Source organism: Amborella trichopoda, chromosome 4 (assembly GCF_054954075.1).
Source record: "Amborella trichopoda isolate Santa Cruz 75 chromosome 4, AtrichopodaSantaCruz75HAP2 v2.0, whole genome shotgun sequence".
Taxonomy (NCBI): domain Eukaryota; kingdom Viridiplantae; phylum Streptophyta; class Magnoliopsida; order Amborellales; family Amborellaceae; genus Amborella; species Amborella trichopoda.
In genome coordinates, this window is record NC_142339.1 from 42570079 (window position 1) to 42592293 (window position 22215).

General features: G+C 33.9%; 1 long non-coding RNA gene and 1 pseudogene across 1 annotated transcript; one reads left to right on the top strand and one right to left on the bottom strand.

Moving 5' to 3' along the window:
• Positions 1–450: 450 nt before the first annotated feature.
• LOC105421613 (putative carboxylesterase 2 pseudogene) lies at positions 451–1370 on the bottom strand (annotated as a pseudogene).
• A 4350-nt stretch (positions 1371–5720) lies between these two features.
• Positions 5721–17697, top strand: LOC148782465 (uncharacterized). Its single transcript, XR_016054526.1, has 2 exons — positions 5721–6611; positions 16947–17697. It is a non-coding gene; the product is annotated as an uncharacterized LOC148782465 (long non-coding RNA).
• The last annotated feature ends 4518 nt before the right edge of the window (positions 17698–22215 follow it).

Sequence of the window (22215 nt, forward strand, 5' to 3'; positions counted from 1 at the left end):
TCATTTGATGTATTTTGTTTAATCATGTTTTAAACATATTTTTCATATTTTTAATATTTTTTTATTTTTTAACCTTTTTTGGCATTGGTCGGGACCTACTCGGACAGGCTCCGGATTACGTGGACCCGATCCATGGGCGGCTTATGTTCCCTAGTCGTGTTTTCAAACTGGGCCCTTATATTCCCAAAGATTGCAAGAAATTCTAGTTTGACGATGTTATGCAATCCCAAATATCACAAAGTGATTACCTCAACTATAATTCACAAAGTGATTACCTCAACTATAATTCATGAATCAGTCAGAAAAAAAGAAGAAGCGAGTATTAAAATATATTATTCACGAAAATTAAAATGAATGCCCCAAAAACAGAAACAAAGTGTAAAATCATTTAATTTACAATTTAAGAGAGGATTTCGAGAAGGAAAGATAGAGAGTGATGGAGGCACTTATCTAGTCATTGTTAAGGAACATCAGAATCTGCTCCATCATGAGCGAAGCGTTATCACAATCCGGCCGGAACAAATGAAAAATATGGTCCTCCTCCTCTATCTCCATCACCTCCGCCACCCCCTCCCACCCACTCCTCCTTACATCCTCATAATACGCCCGCCCCCTCTCTCTCAACATGTCCTTCCCAGCCACGCAGACCAACATATTCCGGCACCCCAACCTCTCCAATGCCTCGGCACCGGGATTCACCTGGGGGTCGTCGAGCCCATTGGTCTTCGGACACACAAATCTCGACATCTTCTCTACTGACTCGCTCCTCTCTCTCGCTGTCTCCTTCAAATCGGTACCCCAGAAGAATGGGTGAATCGTTACTAGTCTGCGCACCCTCGCCCCCGTACTCTTGCCTGCACGCATAGTTGTGCGGTGGGCGATATTGGCCCCTGCACTATCTCTGGCTAGGAAAAGGTGGTCGAGATCGGCGTGGTCCCTGAGCCACGGATCAGAGAGATCCATGATCCATTGGAATGCAGCCCATGCATCATCGTAGGCAGTTGAGAGTGGGTGATCGGGGGCGAGACAGTAATCCACAGAGATGATGAGGGCGTTCGCTTTTGCCGAGAGTGCGTCGAGGTAGCGGTGGTAGAAGGGGGAGAAGGCAGATTCAATGACAAAGGCACCGCCTTGGAAGTAGAGGAGGGTAGTGAGTTTTTCTCCATTAGCAGCTGCAGATTCCAGGCAGTAGAGTCAGCAGAGACGTCTGGCGAGATTGCAACGTCTTTCGACGAGATGCTAGCATCGGAGAGGGACATCGGGGGGATTGTTTGTGTACCGATGAGGAGCTCGACGGTGCCGTCTTTGTAGATTCGGATAAAGGGGGGGAATTCGTGGAGGATTCCTTTGGGATTTGCAGGCGATGCCATTGTTGATGTAAGAAAGAAGAATTATGAAGTGAATGATCAAAATAAAGTTAAGTAGAATGGTGGATGAAACTACAAGAGGACGCTTTTATAAAGAGCAAGGATATCAGCTTTTTGGTGCATAAGCAGGAAGAAAAGAGTATTAAACTTTACAAAGAAGAAGGATCGGTTGAAATTAGCTTTAATACCATGTGGAAGAGGGGAGATGGTCGCTAAAAAGTAGGTGATGAGTTGATGACCATATTAAACCGTGTTACACCGTGAGTTGCAGGCACTCCCCTTACCATCTAGCTGTCCATTTTTTTATCAAGAGAGCCACTCATTATTTGATCTTAGATCCAACATCTCAAAGTATTTTATTTTTAATTTTTTTAATACAATTTTTCTGAATATGAAATTAGGTATGTCCCATCTTCTCATTGGGGCGCACCTATAAAAAGGATTAACAATAATGTTTTGACAAAAAATAATGACCAAAATACCCCTTAAAAATTTAATGGTATTTTGGTCATTTTATTTTATTGAAAATATTTTTTTTATATATTTTTTTTAGTGCGAGTTTAATAGAAGAATGGATGTCCAAAATTTGGTGTCAAAACAGTTTATAAAAAAAATTAAAAATAAAATAGTGTAGAGACGTGACATTGTGATTGAGGCAATCTTAGCCCTCCATTCTGAAATGAACAGTTGGATAAGGGGAGGATAGAACTTCTATGTTGTAGGGGGAACATAAAAAGCATTCCCTTATCTTTTATCTTTGGTACAATTAATCTTGAGTTTTATCTTTGGTACAATTAATCTTGAATATCGTATGGAAATCGGGTGGCTGCATTTATTTCATTGATCAAGCTCAAAATTTAAACGAATTTTTTTCGCACTTTGTAACATATCCAAGCCATCAAATTTTACATCAGATGGCTATAAATAATTTTCAACTCTTTGTACTAAAGATAAATGGGCTTATTGTATATAATCCTAAAAGTTTATGTAGAGCTGAGAATCTAAACAATCAAATTAGATCCCACCTCAAAAATTCACTAAAAAAGGTTGTTTTGATGCCAAAATATCCTCAAATTGATCATCTTGGCATCAAGATACATGCACATGAGATAAAAAATGAATTTCAAGTTTTGGAAATAGTGCATCTTTTAACTTTGACTTGGAGTCACTCGGCCTAGCTCTGAATCCCAAAGGCATCTGCTAGAAGAGAGCAGCAAGGCCCTTAAGGAAGGAAAACAAATAGGAGAAAGAAACCCAAATGAACAAAACTAAGGAAGAGAGTAACCAAGAAGAGTGAGAAAGGTTTGGTTTTTTACATGATTATCTTTTCAGTTTTGTCGATAAATTTTTAGTTTTTGAAAAATCGAAAATGTCTCAACTTTGGTAATTGGAAAACTGAAAAATATGTGGTATTTTAGAGGAAAATAATCACTTTTTCAGGGTTTCAAAAATCTAAATTGAGATATTTTTAGTTTTTCAAAAATAAAAAATTTATCAATTTCAGTTGTTGGAAAATTGAAAAGGGTTACACCCACAACTCTACTTTATTTTGATCATTCACTTCGTGTGAGAAGCAAATGGGGAGAAAATCAAAAGAGAGTGATCATTGAAGATTTGTATAGGCGAATATCTAGGGGTTCCTTCTTACTTCATGTGAGAAACAAATGGAAAGAAAATCAAAGAGAATGATTATTGAATATTTGTATAGCTAAATATCTTGGGAGTCTTTCTAATTTAGAGAGTGGGAGTATGCACTAAGAAATTAAGAAAGAGAAAAACGTGCCAAATCCCTATTTTTAAGGGAGAGAGGGATGTGGGAGAGAAAGAGAGAGGACCTCTTGCTTTATTTTATATACATAATTAGATATAGTGAATACTCCAAACTAATTATTTTCCATATCTAAAGAAAAATCCCAAGATTCTAGGGATAACTATGACTACATTAATTTGATATAAATGAAATGAAATTTCTAATATTTTTATTTTCCATATCTAAAGAAAAATCTTAAGATTCTAGGGATAACTATGACTACATTAATTTGATATAAATGAAATAAGATTCATAATATTTTTATTTTCCATATCTAAAGAAAAATCTCAAGATTCTAGGGATAACTATGACTACATTAATTTGATATAAATGAAATGAGATTCATAATATCTTTTGGATCTTCAAATATAGAAATAAATATTTCTCTCATATCCTACAGAATCTCTCAAAAGCAGCCTCTCTATTCTCTAATGTAAAAGGTAAAGGGTAAAATTATAGTTCTTCATTCTTATATGACTCAAATATGTTATTTTTTTCAACTAGAGGTTGGTTCATTCTTTTTTATTTTTTTAATTTAATGTTATGTTATATGGTCAAGGTTGGAAAATTTTTAATAGTTTAGTTATTAGGGTTTTCTCTGTATTCTTTATATTATTTATTAGTTTTAGTGTGATTTTTAAAGAAAATCTTCGTAAAAATTTCCAATTGTCTCCAAGGCAATAAATAAATTTTTTTTTACAATATATAAAACTCATGGGGCAAGTAGCTTCGCCTTTCATGTTCCCCATCACCCATATACGTACAGAAGAGTTACATACAATTTAGCTATTGCCTTTAACATCCTTGACTCAAATATATCAATTTTCTTAAACTAGAGGTTGGTTCTATTGTGATTCTTTTTTTCTTTTTTTTTAATTCAATGTTCTATTATATGGCCGAAGTTGGAAAATGTTTAGTAGTTCTGTATTCTCTATGTCATTGATTAATTTTTGTGTGATTTTTAAAGAAAATCTTCTGAAAATTTTCCAATTGTGTCATCAAGGAAATAACTTTTTTTTTTTTTTGATAATATATGAAACTCATGGCTTAAGTAGTTTCGCCTTTCATGTCCCCCATCACCCATATATGTAGCCATATTGGAAAAATCGAGCGATCTAACCGGTAACCGCCCAGTTAGATTCTGATTTTGGGTGGTTTTGGTGATCGACCGATATTTTTTAAAAAAAAAAGTATGTAAAATCTCAAAAATAAGGAATTTGGTTTGTAATATATTTTTACATTATGATAAAAAAAATTGTTTTGGTCATTAATACGCATTTTTATATTTTTTCTATCTTTTTAAAAAAAAATTTAAAATACACTTAGGCACTTTTGAAATCCATTTTTTTCATTAATTTTCAACTTCATTTGAATGTGTTTTGTTTTAATCATTCATTATATGTTTTTAATATTTTAGTAGATTTTTTTTGCATCTTTTTTTTTTTTTAACAATTTTTTGACCACTCGGGACTTGCCCGGTTAGAACGGTTGAATCAACCGATTTACCGGTTAGGCCGGTTAAATCGCTTCCGGCTCCATGTTTAGTTAACTGCAGTTAACTGTTATGGTCCGGTTTTGTGAATATAGTTTAACGATTGCGATTTACATTCAGTTTAACTATTGCCTTTTACATCCTTGGTTAATATTTTTTACTCATTTTATTAGTTTATTATTTTATATTATTTGAATATAGTTACCTGTAAGTTTTTGTATTATTTTTTATTTTCTTTTCTTTTTTTATCAATTTGTTATTATTCTCTATGTTCACATTTTTATAATTATATTAGTTTGTGAAGGTACTCTTGCATGTCTATGAAGCTCAACAATCATATTCATCTTCTGAGATAAGTTGTATTTTTCAGTCAAAGATTTAATGTGAAATTGTGCTAAAAAACTTGCCACGGGAAGGTGTTTAGTTATTGTATTTGAATTTCACAATCGCCTAATTTATTTTTATTTTTGGTTCACAATCTTACTGTGAGAAGATTTTCTTTAGAGAACATGATATAACAAGTCATAATTGCTAATAAATTTCATGTTCCAAAAGTTTTATTTGTTATTTTTGAATGAAAAATTTATGCTTTTAATTTGATGCTTAATGTTGTTATCGCATGTAATAATCTCATAAATTAATATAATTTTGAAGAAATTGTAAAAATACTAATGTTTCATCAAGAAAGAGTGTGATTTGGTAACTCTTTATTTTTTGTGATTTGGTAACTCTCTTTTTTTACCCTTTTTGGTAGGTATTTTTTATCTAATAAACAAAATAAAAATCAGTATCGTATTAAAGTATTTTTTTAACACAAAAATAGAAGGTTAAAAAGTTTGTAACCAATAAAAATTAAGAAAAGTGATTTTTGTGCCTTTTACTATGTAACATCAACTCTTACCCAATGGATCTCTAATATCAAACCATTGCCTAATACATCTTTTGATCATTGAGTATTTGGTTATTTTTCTAGTAATTACTTTTACGTGCAACGCACGTTGTGAGTTTAGCACCCTCACTCATGCCAAGAATGTTCGAAATGTGAGTTCAAATACATGGGGATTAAAAAAGGAGCTTTTATCTATAGAACCAAGTGTCAAACTGGCAAGGCCTTTGGAGGCCACAAAACCTCAAGCTGCAGCACAGAAGAGGAATCTATTCCTCAATGCTTTTATCAATATATCTGGCTATTTCTTGCTCTAACTGTTGGACTACAGTTGTGTCACTCTATCTATTGTAAGCTTTTTCAAACACCACTTCTCCCTGTCCGACCAAAGTCAGGTCTTAGGCTCTGGTGATTGACCGTATGAGCCACTTTTTGGTTCATCTGACATCGCCTTAATCACGAGAGCTTCGAGCTTGCATCTCCAGATCAGCACCCTCATCAACTGCATAAGATAGTCATATCCTGGGAGCTCTGGCATAAGTCAAGAACCTTTTGGCAGCAGATTTCATGACTCAGTGACAACATATAATTCGATCCATTGCATTCTCGGACCTGAGGTCCTCCTTGTGATCACCACCAGAACAAGGCACCATCAAATTAGACTTTGATGGCAGCTCTATCAGGAACCCTGGCCCATCTGGCATTGAGGGCATCACCAGGACCCACTCTGGCGAGATCCTACATAGCTACTCTAGACCCATTTGTTCTATAGATGTCTTCTTCGCTGAAGCTAAAGCCCCATTTGTTGGCATTCAATCTTTTGACAGGAGTTGGGGCTCGACCCTCATATTGAGGTCAGCTCTGAAAATGTCATTCCCTGGGTCAATAAGTTCCTTCCTGTGGAGGCCTGAGAACCTTCTCGGGCAAATTTTCTAATTGTGCCATGGCCTTCTGGTCTCTCTCAGAAACTCATGGAAAGAGCAGACTCAATTGCTGATGCCCCAGAAGAGAAGGGGTGAACCACCACACATTCATTACCCAGCCTCATTCACCACTGTGAGTCATCGACATTTGTGGTTTCCTGCTCATACATAGTTATTTTTTGCATCTCTATTTTGTACTGAAGCCATACGGAGTTAGGGTATTTTTGCTCTATACATCAAATTGTACAATTTCACACCATCAACGAAAGGAGTTATTCATATGGGGAGAGAGAGAGAAATTTTTGAAGAACTGCTGACCTAGAATAAATAGGCTGTGTACTTGAAATCTCACTAAAGGAGGATTTGGAACGTACGGCCTTTACCTTAGATCTTGAAAACAATGAGCCCTGCCAACTACGAGTTGGTTGTTCCAGGAAATCCCATCCATAGCTCTAAAGTCATCAGTGTTTTTGCTTGTCTGTGAATTATGTGGAGAACGCAATGAAAATTTTCTATTTTGAATGATGTGCAACTTAGCGCTCTTTTTTTTAATTTGATAGCAAAGTCATTGTCTAAGTAAACTGAGATATTAAGGTATAAAAGTTTCGAGAGACATTTCCTTAACATTCAAGCATTTTTGTGTTCATTGGGGATTTCAGCCATCTCTTTATTTCGGATTATTGGTACAGGTTTTGGAAGAACCTGATCACATCAGTGTTGGGTTTATGTGGCCTTTAAAAGCCTTATGGGTGCTTGTAAAATGAAATGATATAGTGGAACATGAATTCAGTGGGAGTGTGGTCCCTCGTGGACTATACTAAGCAAACGATGGTTTTGTTGATACCGATCTGTACTTAACAATCTAGGCTAGTCAATTGGGAAAAACCCATGTTACCTGGGCATGAAGAACAAACCGATGAGGGTTTATGAGTTAGCCCTTGATGAGGTCGGATAACATGCTCGGATAAATGAGCCGAGGGACTGTGTGACCCTTGTGTGTGATGGTGGCCTACTGAGACAGGGGCCAAAACCTCATCCATATTCCATCCTACGGCATGCATATTGATATATCGTTCGGAAAAGCCAGATATCCACCTTTGGGTGAATCGTATGCCTGTGCGAGAGATACCCGTATACACCAAAAAGCTGTGGTCACATCAGGTCGTGGTGACCTTGAGTCGTCTCTAGGGGAGGACCTATAATCCACAGACTGGGATTGCGACTCCTTGATTCATCGACCTGACTTTGGTGACGCGCTAATGAGCCCCTGCTTGAACTGTGGGTCATGGAAAACATTGGGTCGGTTCGATAAAGCTAGTGTGGTCTGTAGTCCACAGTTGAAGGTACGGTACCCCGCTATTATAGATTGGGTTCCTAAAACCATATGGATCCTTTTCCCATCATATTAATTTAATTGTGTTCATTTTATTATTGAAATGATTTTAGTTTTATTATTTGAATTTTACGAATCTCTCAATATTTTATTTGTGATTTTTGGACATATAAAAATACAGATATTGTTCTTACAAAGTTATAAAAATTCAAATATATATTTTAAATTGTTTTATTTAATTTTAAAAGTAATATTTTTTTTATAATATTCCATTGGGGCTCATAGTGCACATGGGCCCAGCATGTGGCATGTGGGTGGGGGCCCTCATGTGCTACAAAAGGGTGACACGCCCCACCTTCTTTGGATTCTCTTGTTTGCTTTTAAGATAAGGTTAGTTTGATTTGTACCATGCGGTCAAATCTTGGAAGAGATATATTGACCATGGCTCTATCTTTTTTGTAGCAAGTTTGTTTTAAAGAGATATGGTCAATTTGAATTGATATGGATCTTATATTATTTATATTTGGTAGTATTTATCTACCTGATATTATTTGACATATCCTTATGGAATATGTGACATGGATCGTGCAATTTTATATAATGCATGATATTTATTTTATTTAAATATATTGATAGGAAAATGGTTTAGAAAAGGGGGATAGTGGTTCATGCAACTTCCATAATGTTGATGGCCCATCTATGGAATGGATGGCTCAGATCTCTCACCCCACAAGTCACCCTTGATCAACGGTCTATGTTCAATCTCACAAGAAGAGACAAGCTAAGGAAAACCAGAAGAAACCCTAATCTTATTCAAAGCTTATAAAATGGATTGTCTCTACCCAAAAATCTCTACTTCTTATCTCTTATACCTCATTCTCATCTTTCTCTCTCATATCCCAAAAAGAGGGCACATGTCATTCTCTCATATTTGATATCTCTCTCCCACATTGTGAAAGAACCTAAGGGTGTAGGTCATGGAGTTCTTCTCTCCTATCTCTCAAATATGGATTTATGGCTAAGGGTTTTAGGGTTTAGCAAAAAGAGAATCCATCTTTCCGAAACTAGGTTGCTAAGAGAATTCACTTAGGGTTTGAGTTTGTGATCAAAAGGGTTTCATGTTCCATTGGTGTGGCTTGGTTGAAATTTGCTTTCCCGGTTCGAGATTGAAGCTAGACCGTTGATCCAATGTCATTCGATGGTGGTGACTCAGTGTGGGGTGTAATAAGTCCGGTTCAGGTAATCTCCGGCACTCTTCTTTTTTATTTCTTGCAATCTTATCTTTTATTCTCAAGTATAATGCATAGTTGTTTCAATGGCATCAAGTTGTTAAGATCTTGGTTTTATTGTTATGTTGATTTTATTTTGAAATTTATCTTATAGATCACATAGGTCTTTCTTTTATTGGTATCAGAGCTATTGATACTTAATGTCATTAGTTGTATTTTCTCTCTATTGATTTTAGATCAAGCTTGGGAGTGAGATATAAGAAAGCTAATGACCTTTGTGGTCAAGAAATACACCCACGGATAATAATTATTGAAATACTCCAACATCGTAAAGGCACTCTGCAGAATAAGTATTCTAGGTATTTTTAGAGTGATATGAATAGGAGTGATATGAATATGAGGTATTTTTATATTACATACTACAGTGATATTTGTGTCTTTAAGAGTAGGATCTACCTGAAAAATTTCATTGGGATATCCTAAGGGAATTGAGAGTTATGGAATCATCAATGAAGGGTGTCAGTTCTGACCCTGCAAAATCCAGAAACTGTCCATTGAGTTCCGTAATTTTTTCCACCAATCATATGATTTTATTTCTCGCTAAAATTTTACTGTAACTCACAAAATTAAGTCTACTTTTACTGTAACTCACAAAATTAAGTATACTTTTAAGTAAAAAAAAGTTTCATTAAGAAATCTCTTGTGATTTAAAAGATATGATCAATTTATTGAAGGATGCGCAAGTGTTGTTTTCTACAATGAAAACTATTTCCATGACTTGGAAGTCATGATTTTATTTCTATACTTAACAGAATGTTTTATGGTCCACACTAAATTTTTAAACTTCCATTCTGAGTCGATTTTTGTAATAAAATTCATTTGAAAGAGAAATATCCATGGAAAGAGAAGAATAAAAATTTTGGATTGAAGAGAGGTCATCGGAATTTTCTGCAATTTGGTATTCATTCATTGAAGACATGAATATATATATTTATCAAGCCTACTTAACCGAGTGATATAAGGCTTGTGAAAATATATATGTTACTATTATATGTCTAATTTCAAATAAAATTAGTTTGCAAGAGAAACTCCATGATGATAGAGAGAAAAGACAATTTTATTAGGAAGTGTTCACCTTAGAATTCTGCAGTATGATTTATTTTGTGACGTCAATGTCACTTATTTATTTCTCTGAAGGAAAGTATTATTTGGGATTCAAATTATGATGTTATTATTTGTTTTGAGTCTAGTTTTCAACACAAAAGATTTCAAGAAGAAATTCTTTGAGAATTGAGAGAAACAAGTTTTTAATTGAGAGGTGCTCAATCTGATTTTCTACTGAGAAAATTGCGTTGTGACCTAAATGTCACTGAAACGAAGACTCACTATATGGTATGATTTAGGAATGGAACTGATCGTTATTTTATATTTTTGAGTCTATTTCAATACTCAAAAAGATTCAAAGATAAACGTTTTTTGAGTTAACAGATATCATATGTTTATCATGAGATGCTCATGTTCTATGCTGCAGTAAATTAGAAGATGTTGCATGTTAAGGCACATCCTTGAATTCCCAATTATAAAGACCTTTAAGACTCATTTTGAAAGGCTTTATAGTGTGCCATGAGTATGATTTATTATAGTACAACTTCAAAGAGATGTAATGCAGAGTTAGCAAGATAAGAGACTCTATGCAAAAAGTATTCGATCTGGAAATAGCAGAAAGACGAAGAAATACAATACCTATAAAAGCATCTTTGTTTATTCGAAATGAAGGGATATATAGAGAGACTTGGTGGTAGTATAGAATCGCTAAAGATTAGTGGAAGAATCGAAATTGTGACATTTGAAATAATGAGATGAAGAAGATATTTTCTTCATGGTGTAAGACAGGAGAATCCAAGTGCCGAAGAGATGGACACTTCGTGACATATGAAACCGATGACTAATATATCATCCATCAGTTGTGTGCACTTCCAAGATCACAAAATCTTGTCAAACAAGTAAAAGCGATGAATCAAAAAAGCCCAAGTACTACACTACATGGTTTTGAGGTATGAAATCTATCCCACATTATATGGTAAGGTCACATAGGGAAAAAGGATTCAATAACTTTATTTAATGTACTTTAGTTATATTTTGGCTAATTGTTTTATGAATAAGTATGGAGTGTATGGACATTAAGTGATAAGTGTTAATAAATTTGAAAGTATCGGTAATACCTTGTATTTTTGTGCCGGCTTGTGCTTGAGTATGAACTACTTAAGGTAGTGATACACATGGAGATGTGATTTGATCAAGGGCTTTGAGCCCTAAGGATGAAACACGAGAGATGGGTGTAGCTCATTCAAATATGTAAGCACAAAAGGAGTGTTCTGATGGAACTTGGTCTTGGTGACCATCATCTCAATAATGTCTATAATATGATGTGTTACATGTGATAATGATCTCTTAATAAATTCTCCATAATTGCCAAAAATGAAGTATTTTGTCAAAGCTTTAATAGACATTATTTAGTCATGCTTTATTTTGGATAAAATTATAAGATGGTATATATGATTTGTTTTTGTGGCCATGAACTTGACTTGGTAGGAAATTAAAGGAGAATACGGTAAAATGATTTATGAAGGCTAAGCATGTATTTCAAAATTATATATATATATATATATATATATATATATATATATATATATATATATATATATATATATATATATATATATATATATATATATATATATATATATACACCAAGTCAATTATTTTTTTATTAAAAGGAAAAACATTGTGTCTTGAAGGTATTTATAAAAAGAAAAACATTATCTTGTAGGAATGTCATCATAGTCGGCTTCCCTAACACATGTTGTGTTGATTAGATAACTTGGTTTGTATAAATTTACTACCAAGATATCTAGTGTGGTTGAACATTTGTGGTTCATGAAAGTTTTTGCATATTATGAAACCAGCGGGTATTGAATTACATATTGCATGAGACTTGATATGCTACCTCATGATATATGCATAAGAATGTTGAGTATGTATATGTTGTATGTGTAATAATTGAGTGGGAGCTGCTACAGTCCCACATTTTTTTTAGCTGCTTGGATATTCAGATATATATGTGCAAGCTATCTCACAAATCCAGATGATGTGAAGTCTACATCTGGATATGAGTTGGAGGGGGTGCAGTTTTTTGGAAATCAAATAAATAGGATGTGACAAAATCGTTCAACATGAAGGCAGAATATGTGGCATGTTGTTTGGTGATCAAGGAGGCCGTATGGATTAAAAAATTTCTTAATTGACTTGACTTTCACCTCGTGCGTTGTGCGGCAGTAAGAATTTTCTGTGATAGCACGGTGACGATATGTGTGTCAAAGGAGCCACGATTCCAGAAGAACTCTAAGCATATAAAACCATGTTTTTATCACCTGATGAATGAGGTGAGATTGAGAAAGATCGAGATCCAAATAAATTTAATATTCCAGTGGGAGTATCTACTAGTATTTGACATGCCAAATGGAACAACAAACTATAATGTTGTTCACCCATGGAACCCAAATGTTTGGTACTGATCGTATGGCTACAAAAGGGAGCAGCTTATTTGAATAACTCCTTTGAGCCCATGAACATACTACCCCATGAGATGAGGGTACGTGATCGTCTTTTGTGACAACAGGTCAATGATTCACGATACAATGTGAAAGATGAGCTACGACCATTTTTTGGATGAGATCCGAGCAACAAAGAGAAAAATATGTTGCCTTTATAAATCCTTTTGTGAAAGGATTAATGGCAAAAGTCATCATTAATTTATTGAGAGAATAAGTAAAAATGCTTGAGAGAGATTGTAATTGGGAGAGAGAGATGGGAATGAGAGAAAGTGAGAAAGAGAGAACGTAAGGCCTTCAAAAGCCAAGTGGGAGATGTTAGGTGTATGTGGCCTTTAAAGGCCTTATGAGTGCTTGTAAAATGAAATGATATAGTAGAACGTGAACTCAGTGATAGTGTGATCCCTCGTGGACTATACTAAGCAAACGATGGTTTTGCTGATACCGATCTGTGCTTAACGATCTAGGCCAGTCGGTTGGAAACAACCCATGTTACCTGGGCATGAAGAACAAACTGATGAGGGTTTATGGGTTAGCCCTTTATAAGGTCGGAGAACATGCCCGGATGAGTGAGCCGAGGGACTGTGTGACCCTTGTGTGATGGTGGCTTACTGAGATGGGGTCAAAACCTCATCCATGTTCCATCATACGGTATGTATATTGATAGATCATTCGAGAAAGCCAGATATCCACCTTTGGGTAAAGCGTATGCATGTGCGAGAGATAACCCTATGTGCCATAATGCTGTGGTCGCATCAGGTCGTGGTGACATTGACTCGTCTTTAGAGGAGGACCTTAATCCACGTACTAGATTTGCTTTATCGGTTCGAGATTGAAGCTAGACCGTTGATCCCGTACCATCGGATGGTGGTGACTCGGTGTGGGGTGTAATAAGCCCGGTTGAGGTAATCTCCGGCACTCTTCCTTTTTGTTTCTTGCAATCTTATCTTTTATTCTCAAGTATAGTGCATGGTTGTTTCAATGGCATCAAGTTGTTAAGATCTTGGTTTTATTGTTATGTTGATTTTATTTTGAAATTTATCTTTTTATAATAAAGACCACCTGTAAGTGATCTTTTGCCAAAAGAAAGGAGTGAAATATATATATATATATATATATATATATATATATTCCAAAGAGTTTTGAGTTTTTCAAAAGATATTAAAAAATCACGTTTTTTTATTGGAACTAATATAAATCTGTATTTTATCTTTTGCTAAAAAAAAATTCAAAATAAGCTTCTTCTTTATAACTTTATCGCTTCATTTATTTAATATATTCGTATTTTGGTTTAGAGATAAGTGCATTAAAAGTGGAAAAATGTTAGATTTAACAAAAAATTTCATAAAAAATTTTCACCAACATGTTCCCCTTATTCTGCAAAAGACAATCTATTAAAACCATCATATATCTCGAAATAATACTTAAAAGAGTGAGAAGAAGAGTAACCAAAAGAAAAATATTCGTTTTTTTTCCTCTAAACACAATATCATTAACTTGGGGTAAGCTTTGAATATTTAGATTTGGTTAAGTATTTTGTTGTTTTATTTCTGCATAAAGAAGTTTTGATTAGTTTGACCTTTTTATATTTATTTGTTGTTATTGTTTTAAGTAAAAAACATAGTAATTTGGATGGGCAATACATTACATTATGCGAAGGATTATTTGTGTTTTTTTTCTTTGAATAATAGTCCCATATCTTGATTATCGTTCTTGTTAGTTTCTGTGTTTAGTATTGTTATTGTTTTATTATATATTCCCAATAAATCTATTATATGTTTTGTATCATGACAATATAATAAACATTGTTTTATTTATTAAAAATTTAGATAAATTTATCAAGTATGACGCTAATGGTACTAGGTAACTGCATCAAAATTTAGTTCAATAGTTTTAGTGTTTTCATACAATAACTGTAGTTCATGTTCTTATGTTGTATTATCTTTTACATATTCGATTTTTTTATTCTGATTTTTTTAGTGCAATTTGAAACATTCACGGTCCTCTAATTTACCTTATTTTTAGTGATTTGTATTTTTTTTTACTTGATTTTTAGAGTAAAATAAATTCATTACCGATATTTTGGTTCCCTGATATATTGTTATTTTCTAAATTGTTGACTATGGTTTCATTGAGACTAAAAAGGGAGGGGGAGAGAGAGAAAGAAAGATAGAGGTAGATTGCACAAAATCAGCATCGACCAAGAACAAAGGAGGAGTTGGCACTTAACACTATCACAATGCGAGATTAAAAAGGGAGGGGGAACGAGAGGCAATGCATTGTGTGCTAGTAGACATTGACTGGCGTTAATATCAATCGAATTGGGGTCTATAATATTAGGGGGATCAACTTCCGATAGATAAGATGATGAAAAACTTAATTAGTTTTTTGTTTTGTTTTTTTTCCACATAGAAAAAGAGTATCAAGTGACTTGCTTGAGTCTAGGCAAGAACTGGCCAAGTATCGTATAGGTATTGAATAGGCACAGATTCTGAATTGGCTTGAACTTTAGTATGTTATAGATCTTGGTTAGATATCGCAATCACTTTTAGCTGTAACATGCTAAACATGACTGCGTGAAGTAGTTATGATGTTTGAGAATTTTGCTGGGACTTTATGCCCTATAAAAGCACACTCTATTCACCGAATTTTCCATCCTCAAGCTACCAGCAATTGTGACCTTGTGAATGACCCTGTTATAAGAATGGGTAGCATTAAGTTATGGAAACTGACGAATATATACAAGAAGATCATTTACTTTTGGTATTAAAATATTACAATCATTATTGACTGTTGAATGTAAAATCCATTGGTTGGATTTGTTATTGATTAGGCATGAAGTCAAAATAAAATTTTTTGATTGTCGTTGTACATATCAATCCATTAGTTTTCATATCATATGGCTAAGAATGTTTATATCATCTTATACTAAAAGTGAATGATCTTATACTATAAAATTCCATAAAAGAAATAAAACATGATCGAATTTGGAGATTGTTTACCACATAGCACAGGTAGCAAAATAAAGGACAAACACGCACTGCACCTAGTAGGATGGTGCAAAAGCTAGTCTTGATAATCAAATCTATAAATGAAAAATACATGTAGACAACTAAAAATTCCCTATATATAAAACACGAGGAGGTTCCATATGAGGTTTGCAGTTTGGCTTAGATGTTGGTTCGAATTAATAAAATTCCGTGCACAAGACTCTTTGTTTAGCTCACATGCGTCACCATATAATAAAATGTTTATGTTCCCTCACATGTTATATGAGCCCTCAACTAAAAACTGTATCAATTTTTTTTAAAATAATTTTTAATATTTTTATTTTCAAACACATATACTATCATACATACCTAAATTTTCTTTTAAATCCATAAATGCTATCACATCTACTTCATTACGGATCATAAATACAACGTGCTCCTAAGGGAGCAAGGTGAAACACCATATAAGATCATAAAAAGCTAATTAATGCTTAAATCGTAACCACAAAGTTTTACTTTCTACTTCTTCCAAAATAACCAATTTTTTTTTGTACTAAAAGATAATATACTCATTTAAAGTACATTTCATAAATTTTACTATTAAAATGAACACAGTCAAATGTGATTTTTATATGAAACAACTATTTTTAAAAAAATTAAGATCATACAAATTATATTTTATTTTAATGAGCACATATTCAAGTAAAAGGTTAAAGTAAAAAAAAAGTTCATAAAGTTAAGATCATATAAATTAGGGTGCAGTTGGCATACGGAAGCATCCGTAGGAGTAGAGGTAAGGTGCACCTTCAAATTTTATCATGGTATATAATTTTGATGTAAAATGTTCTTAGAATTATCTTAAAATCTATTTTTATATCTAATTATAAAATTTTAAATTTTAAAAATGGATAAAATCAAGAAAATCTATAAACATATGAAAATCTTAAAATGGACGGTGTAGATAATATGTTGTAAAATGTACTATTTCTGACACTTAAAATCTTTTTATTTTTTATGGTCATACATCTTGATGTCGAGATGATCAATCAAAGGGTTTTTCAATATTAAAACTACCTTTTCTGATGGATTTTTGAGATGCATCCGTAGTTCTACATTATAAGGTTGCATCCTTATATAAACTTTTTGAACCACTAGAGAGCTCATGTAGAGGAGTTGGTAACGAAGTTCAATTCAATTGGACAATTTTTTGAAAATGTCAATGAATGTCGCCATCATCTAGTTGATTTTGCAATCCATAATTATTTTGTTTTGAAGTTTGACAAAAGTGAATTGAGATGGGTGTAGGCAAGTTGTCAGGCAGAGGGATGCACATGGCAAGTGCGGTGCTTACGAGTTGGCAATACGGCATAATTCAAAGTGAACTATATGGTTAAGGAGAGCAAGAATTATTCGACTTGCAAAAGATGAAGACTAGATTCTTGCACACATTTATATCCACCACAAACACCCAGTTTGAGATCCACTATATTGGGAAGAAGTATGTTGTTAATTTAACTCATTGGACGTGCAATTATAGAAAATGGCAACTCAGTGGCATACCGTGTAGTCATGCCATTGCGGCTATTAACCATATACATTTGGATCCCACTGCGTACTGCCTTCAGTATTTCACAATAGAATACTTCAAAACAACCTTTCAAACTCCCTTTGAGCTTGTCCCGGATGATATTGAGTTGACATGTATGTTCAACTAGGCAATGTTGCCACCAAGGACTACACGCCTTCCCAGTAGGCCGAAAAAGCAAGAAAAATATCCGAGACCGAACAACCCATCACCAAGCCTTTGAAGTGCAAACGATGCGGCGCAGTGGGTCATGATAGGAGGACAAGCAGAGAACCGATATAGTGAATTACGTGTTGTCAATCTTGCGTTTTTGTATCGAATTATCGATTTGATGAATTAATGAATGGAGTGAATTCGGTGTTGTCAATCTTGTGTTGTTGTACTTGATGTTAATGTAATTAGAATTCGGTGTTGTAAAAAATCTTCAAGTTGATCATCTTGACATCAATATGATTCCCAAACGTTTTGTAACGAACTCAAGCATAGTTATGCAATCAGGAAATGACCATATGGTCTTGCTCATAAAGTCATGATAGTGGCCTTCAATGGGTTTGAATGGTATAAGATTATTTTCCATCGATACAAGGCCACATTCACTGTAAACAATGAGATGTAAACCATTCACATTCACATTCACAATAGTTAAAAGTCCCACTCAAAACATAGCTAAGCAATCTTATTCTAAGCAATCTTATTCTATGATAGTTTCAAAGCAAACAATATTATTTTATATCTCATGTGAAATAAGCATGTTGTATTTTCACTCTAGAAGCCAATCTAAATGTTTTTTTACTGAGTTAGGGGGCATTGGCATCCGAAAATGCCAAACAACTGAATAAGCCTTGATCTTAGGTAGTTTGAATCTAAATGTGAAGCAACCTGATGGAGAGATGAGTCCCACAGGTAGGATTATGTTCACTGTGACAAGCTAAAGCTATCAACCATGTATGACCTGTTCAGTATTTGATCACATTCAGATCAACCCCCAAGCACAAAATTGGCCCCGATTGGCTTCTAGAGTTACCACCAAAGATAAGCTTCAAGGTGACATTAGATCATCAAATCGACCAAATCCTTTCAGAATGCAATGTAATGTTTCCTTATTAGGACTACAATCAACCTAATCCTCAAATTTGTCATATCACACATATGCTTGTTAACCAGATATTGAAGACAATTGCCATATACAAAATTTCACATTGATAGATAGCAGAGAGCATATACAAACACATTTGACACTACAAAGGATATGATATAAAAAGTCATATGATACCAACAAAAGATTTCATCGTACTTTTAACAAAATTCATTGAACGAATACATTGGGTGAGTCAGAATGACCAATATATTACAAGGGTCAAAATTTACAATACATTGGCAAAAAAGACCATTACACTGGCCGCCTTCTCTTGAGACTTCTTCTTTCGTATGTTATATCTTCTGGGCTTCTCAACTCCAGGTCGTGTGGATGGAGCCAAGTCTTCTGCAGCCGGACTACTTTCACCCACGACATAATGTCCGGCCTCATCAAGTACACTTTCAGCATTAATTTCACGTCATAAATTTTCCATCCTGACTTCTATATCATCTATATCTACAGGCACAAACTTAGTCAGTGTTTCAAATGCGTTGTTAATGCGGTTATAAACTTCAGGATACTACTTTTGTCTAAGTGTAAGTGCCTCTACTAACATAATTGCAATAGATTGAACTACACTAACCTGCAAAAACAAGATAGGTAATTAATATATTAACACAATGTCATGGAACTAATAGCTAAGTACAAGACTAAAAGAATTGTAGGTCAATATAAACATATCAACTAATCTTCATAACCTCAAGGTCTTATTATATATTGTGGTTCGTGTACAGGAACCACCTATTCTTCTTCCTGGTTATGAGGTTGCAATAAGACTTTGGGTGGGTTAGCAATATTATGTATTATAGGATGAGGTACTAGGTTGTACCAAGCCTTGTACTCCTATGAGGGCAACCTATTGGTAGTATCAACTTTAATATCTGGCATCATGCGATCATGGCGAGTTAACTAGTGATAGATTTTATCTGCATTTACAGTTCGTCGATCTCGCTGTCCACCTTGTCTGCTAGACCTCTTACCAAGAGATGAGAGATTTCTTGGAACACCCTGGGTAGCTTCAAACTACTGATGAACACGATCTGACATGTACGGCTCGGCAATATCGTCAAATATGAGCGTTGTTATGCACATTGTAGTTTCAATTGCCTGTAGCCTATCATCTGAAATGACCTCATCAGGCTTGAAATAGGGATTCCATATTACCTGTTGCAATCACACATACAACAAATCAGTCAATAAAAAAATTACAAATACTTAAATACAATTGAAACTAATCAATATCAAAGTACACACTAACCTCATGAAGTTGGAGGTTATCCAATTCTTGTCTAATGGGAGGCATCAAGTTATGTAGATTGCTATAATAATTCTTCGGTGGCTCCCATCTTTTTGCCCTATATATATTTGGAGAGATACTATGTGGTATGGGCCTCATATGCATAATATGCTCATACGCCCAACACTGCATTATATCAAGATATGATAAGTAATAAATATTTTTGGAAAGCAGTCTAACATGTTACGCTTATGTCTTATACAAAATAATTTATCTGCATAAGAATGGCTGAACCACTAAAATGTCTTTGCTTGAAAGTACAAGCTTTTTCAAGGGAACGATAAAGATATACAACGGCTGCAGCACCCCAAGCATATATGTCGGCTTCCTCCATATCTTCAAAGAATTGCAAGTACCTTGTTATCACTGTTGAAACTGACACATCAACGAAAATGATGACGCTGATGAGGAAGAGCATTAGTATATCTAACAACTTCGACAGGAGTTGGATCAGGTGGCAATTCTCTAAAATTGGCCTTCAACCATGAATGCTTCAGGACTGTCAGGTTGCCTTTAGGAACTATACCCAAATTGTTTCTATATATTGTTGCAACTCACTAATAAGACGACATGTAACAGGCTCGCCATCCACAGCCAGTCATAATATCTCATACACCTCAAATAAAGTTGGTGTCATCTCACAAATTTGAATATTGTAATGGAATGTATTGGTCTCAGAACAACACCTCTCTATATTGGCTGAGACCAAAGGATGATCAAATCGGTTTGGTCGAATAATAGATAGCGCACTCAACCCAGACACGTTCACTAATTGAACTTGCTCGTTTGTTAGATGCAAATCGTTTAATTAGAAAGTCTTTTAATCAATTCTAATTTATTGTTTCTCCTTGAATACAATAAATAGACAACATATGAGTCCCAATATATATACATGTACTTCACGTATGATGTTTAAACCAGATTACAATTTATTGAAAAATAACAAACTCATAGAAAAGGCAGATGAATATATGCATATACATATCCTTTCCCATATGAAATATGATGCATGTTCTAGATGAAGCTGTAGCAAGCTATGGTCATGAGGACCTCCTAAGTATCTCCCATTAAGATGTAGACGATTCATATTCACTGAAACTCCATATGGTCACCATATTAATTATAAAGTTACATATGTAAAACTTAACTGAATAACAAAAAAACAATAATGACATATTATTATTGAATAGAAAATTGATCAATTTTAGACCATAAGCCAGTGTTATGGACCTAAACAAACCGGTACTACTCTAAATCACATAAATCATATACAATGTTCAAATGTTCAAAGTAAATATGTACTTGAATCATAAATCTAGTCACGAATTACTTTGCAAAATCTAGTCATTGTTAATTGAATCATAAATCATAAATCATAAAATATAATTCAAATAAATCTACTCACGAATTACTTTTCAAAATGTTCAAAGTAAATATGTACTTGAATCACAAATCACATAAAAATTTTCATTGTTAAGCTACTCAATCTATCAACAACAAAAATCAACCCTTTCCTTAGAAATTACTAAGTCTATCACAAATCTGTACTTAAAACTATCTAAGAGTATAAACCCCCAAATTTTAAACATTTCGAGTTCGACAGAGATCACAAAATTCGTAGTTCTCAAAACCCCCAAATTATAAAAATCTTATTCAATCAAAATAGAGCCACAAATTAATTGAAACTAAATCAATTTTATGCGAAAGAAGTAGTGTACTTGAGTATAAACCCTAAATCAAAATCTTATACAATCTAAATCTCTAAACTTGACCCATAGAAATCACATACAATGTTCAAATGTTCAAATGTTCAAAGTAAATATGTACTTGAATCATAAATCTAGTCACGAATTACTTTGCAAAATCTAGTCATTGTTACTTGAATCATAAATCATAAATCACAAATCATATTCAAATAAATCTAGTCACGAAATACCTTGCAAAATGTTCAAAATAAATATGTACTTGAATCATAAATCACATACAAATTTTCATTGTTAGGCTACTCAATCTATCAACAACAAAAATCAACCCTTTTCTAAGATATCACTAAATCTATTACAAATTTGTACTTAAAACTATCTAAGAGTATCAAAGTTAACACATAATACAATATCTTGTAAAAATTTCGAGTTCTACAGAGACCATACAATTCTTAGGTCTCAAAACCCCCAAATTATAAAAATCTTATACAATCAAAATAGACCCACAAATTAATTGAAACTAAATCAATTTCATGATAAAGAATTAGTGTACTTGAGTATAAACCCTAAATCAAAATCTTATACAATCTAAATCTATAAAATCAACCCTCATACCTTCACTTTGTGAAATGCCTTCAAAATCCGAGAAATGTTGTCAAAGATGCACACTATTAAAAATCCAAGAAATTTGAAAACTACCTAGCTTTCTTTTGCACTAACAGAGCATATGTATATCACTCACAGAGCAAAGAAGTAGAGCACATAGAAGATGAACTATCAAGGTCATTTTGTGTAATAAAGCTATCGGGGACAATTTCGGTTGTTGAAAAACCAAATTTGATTGATTTTAG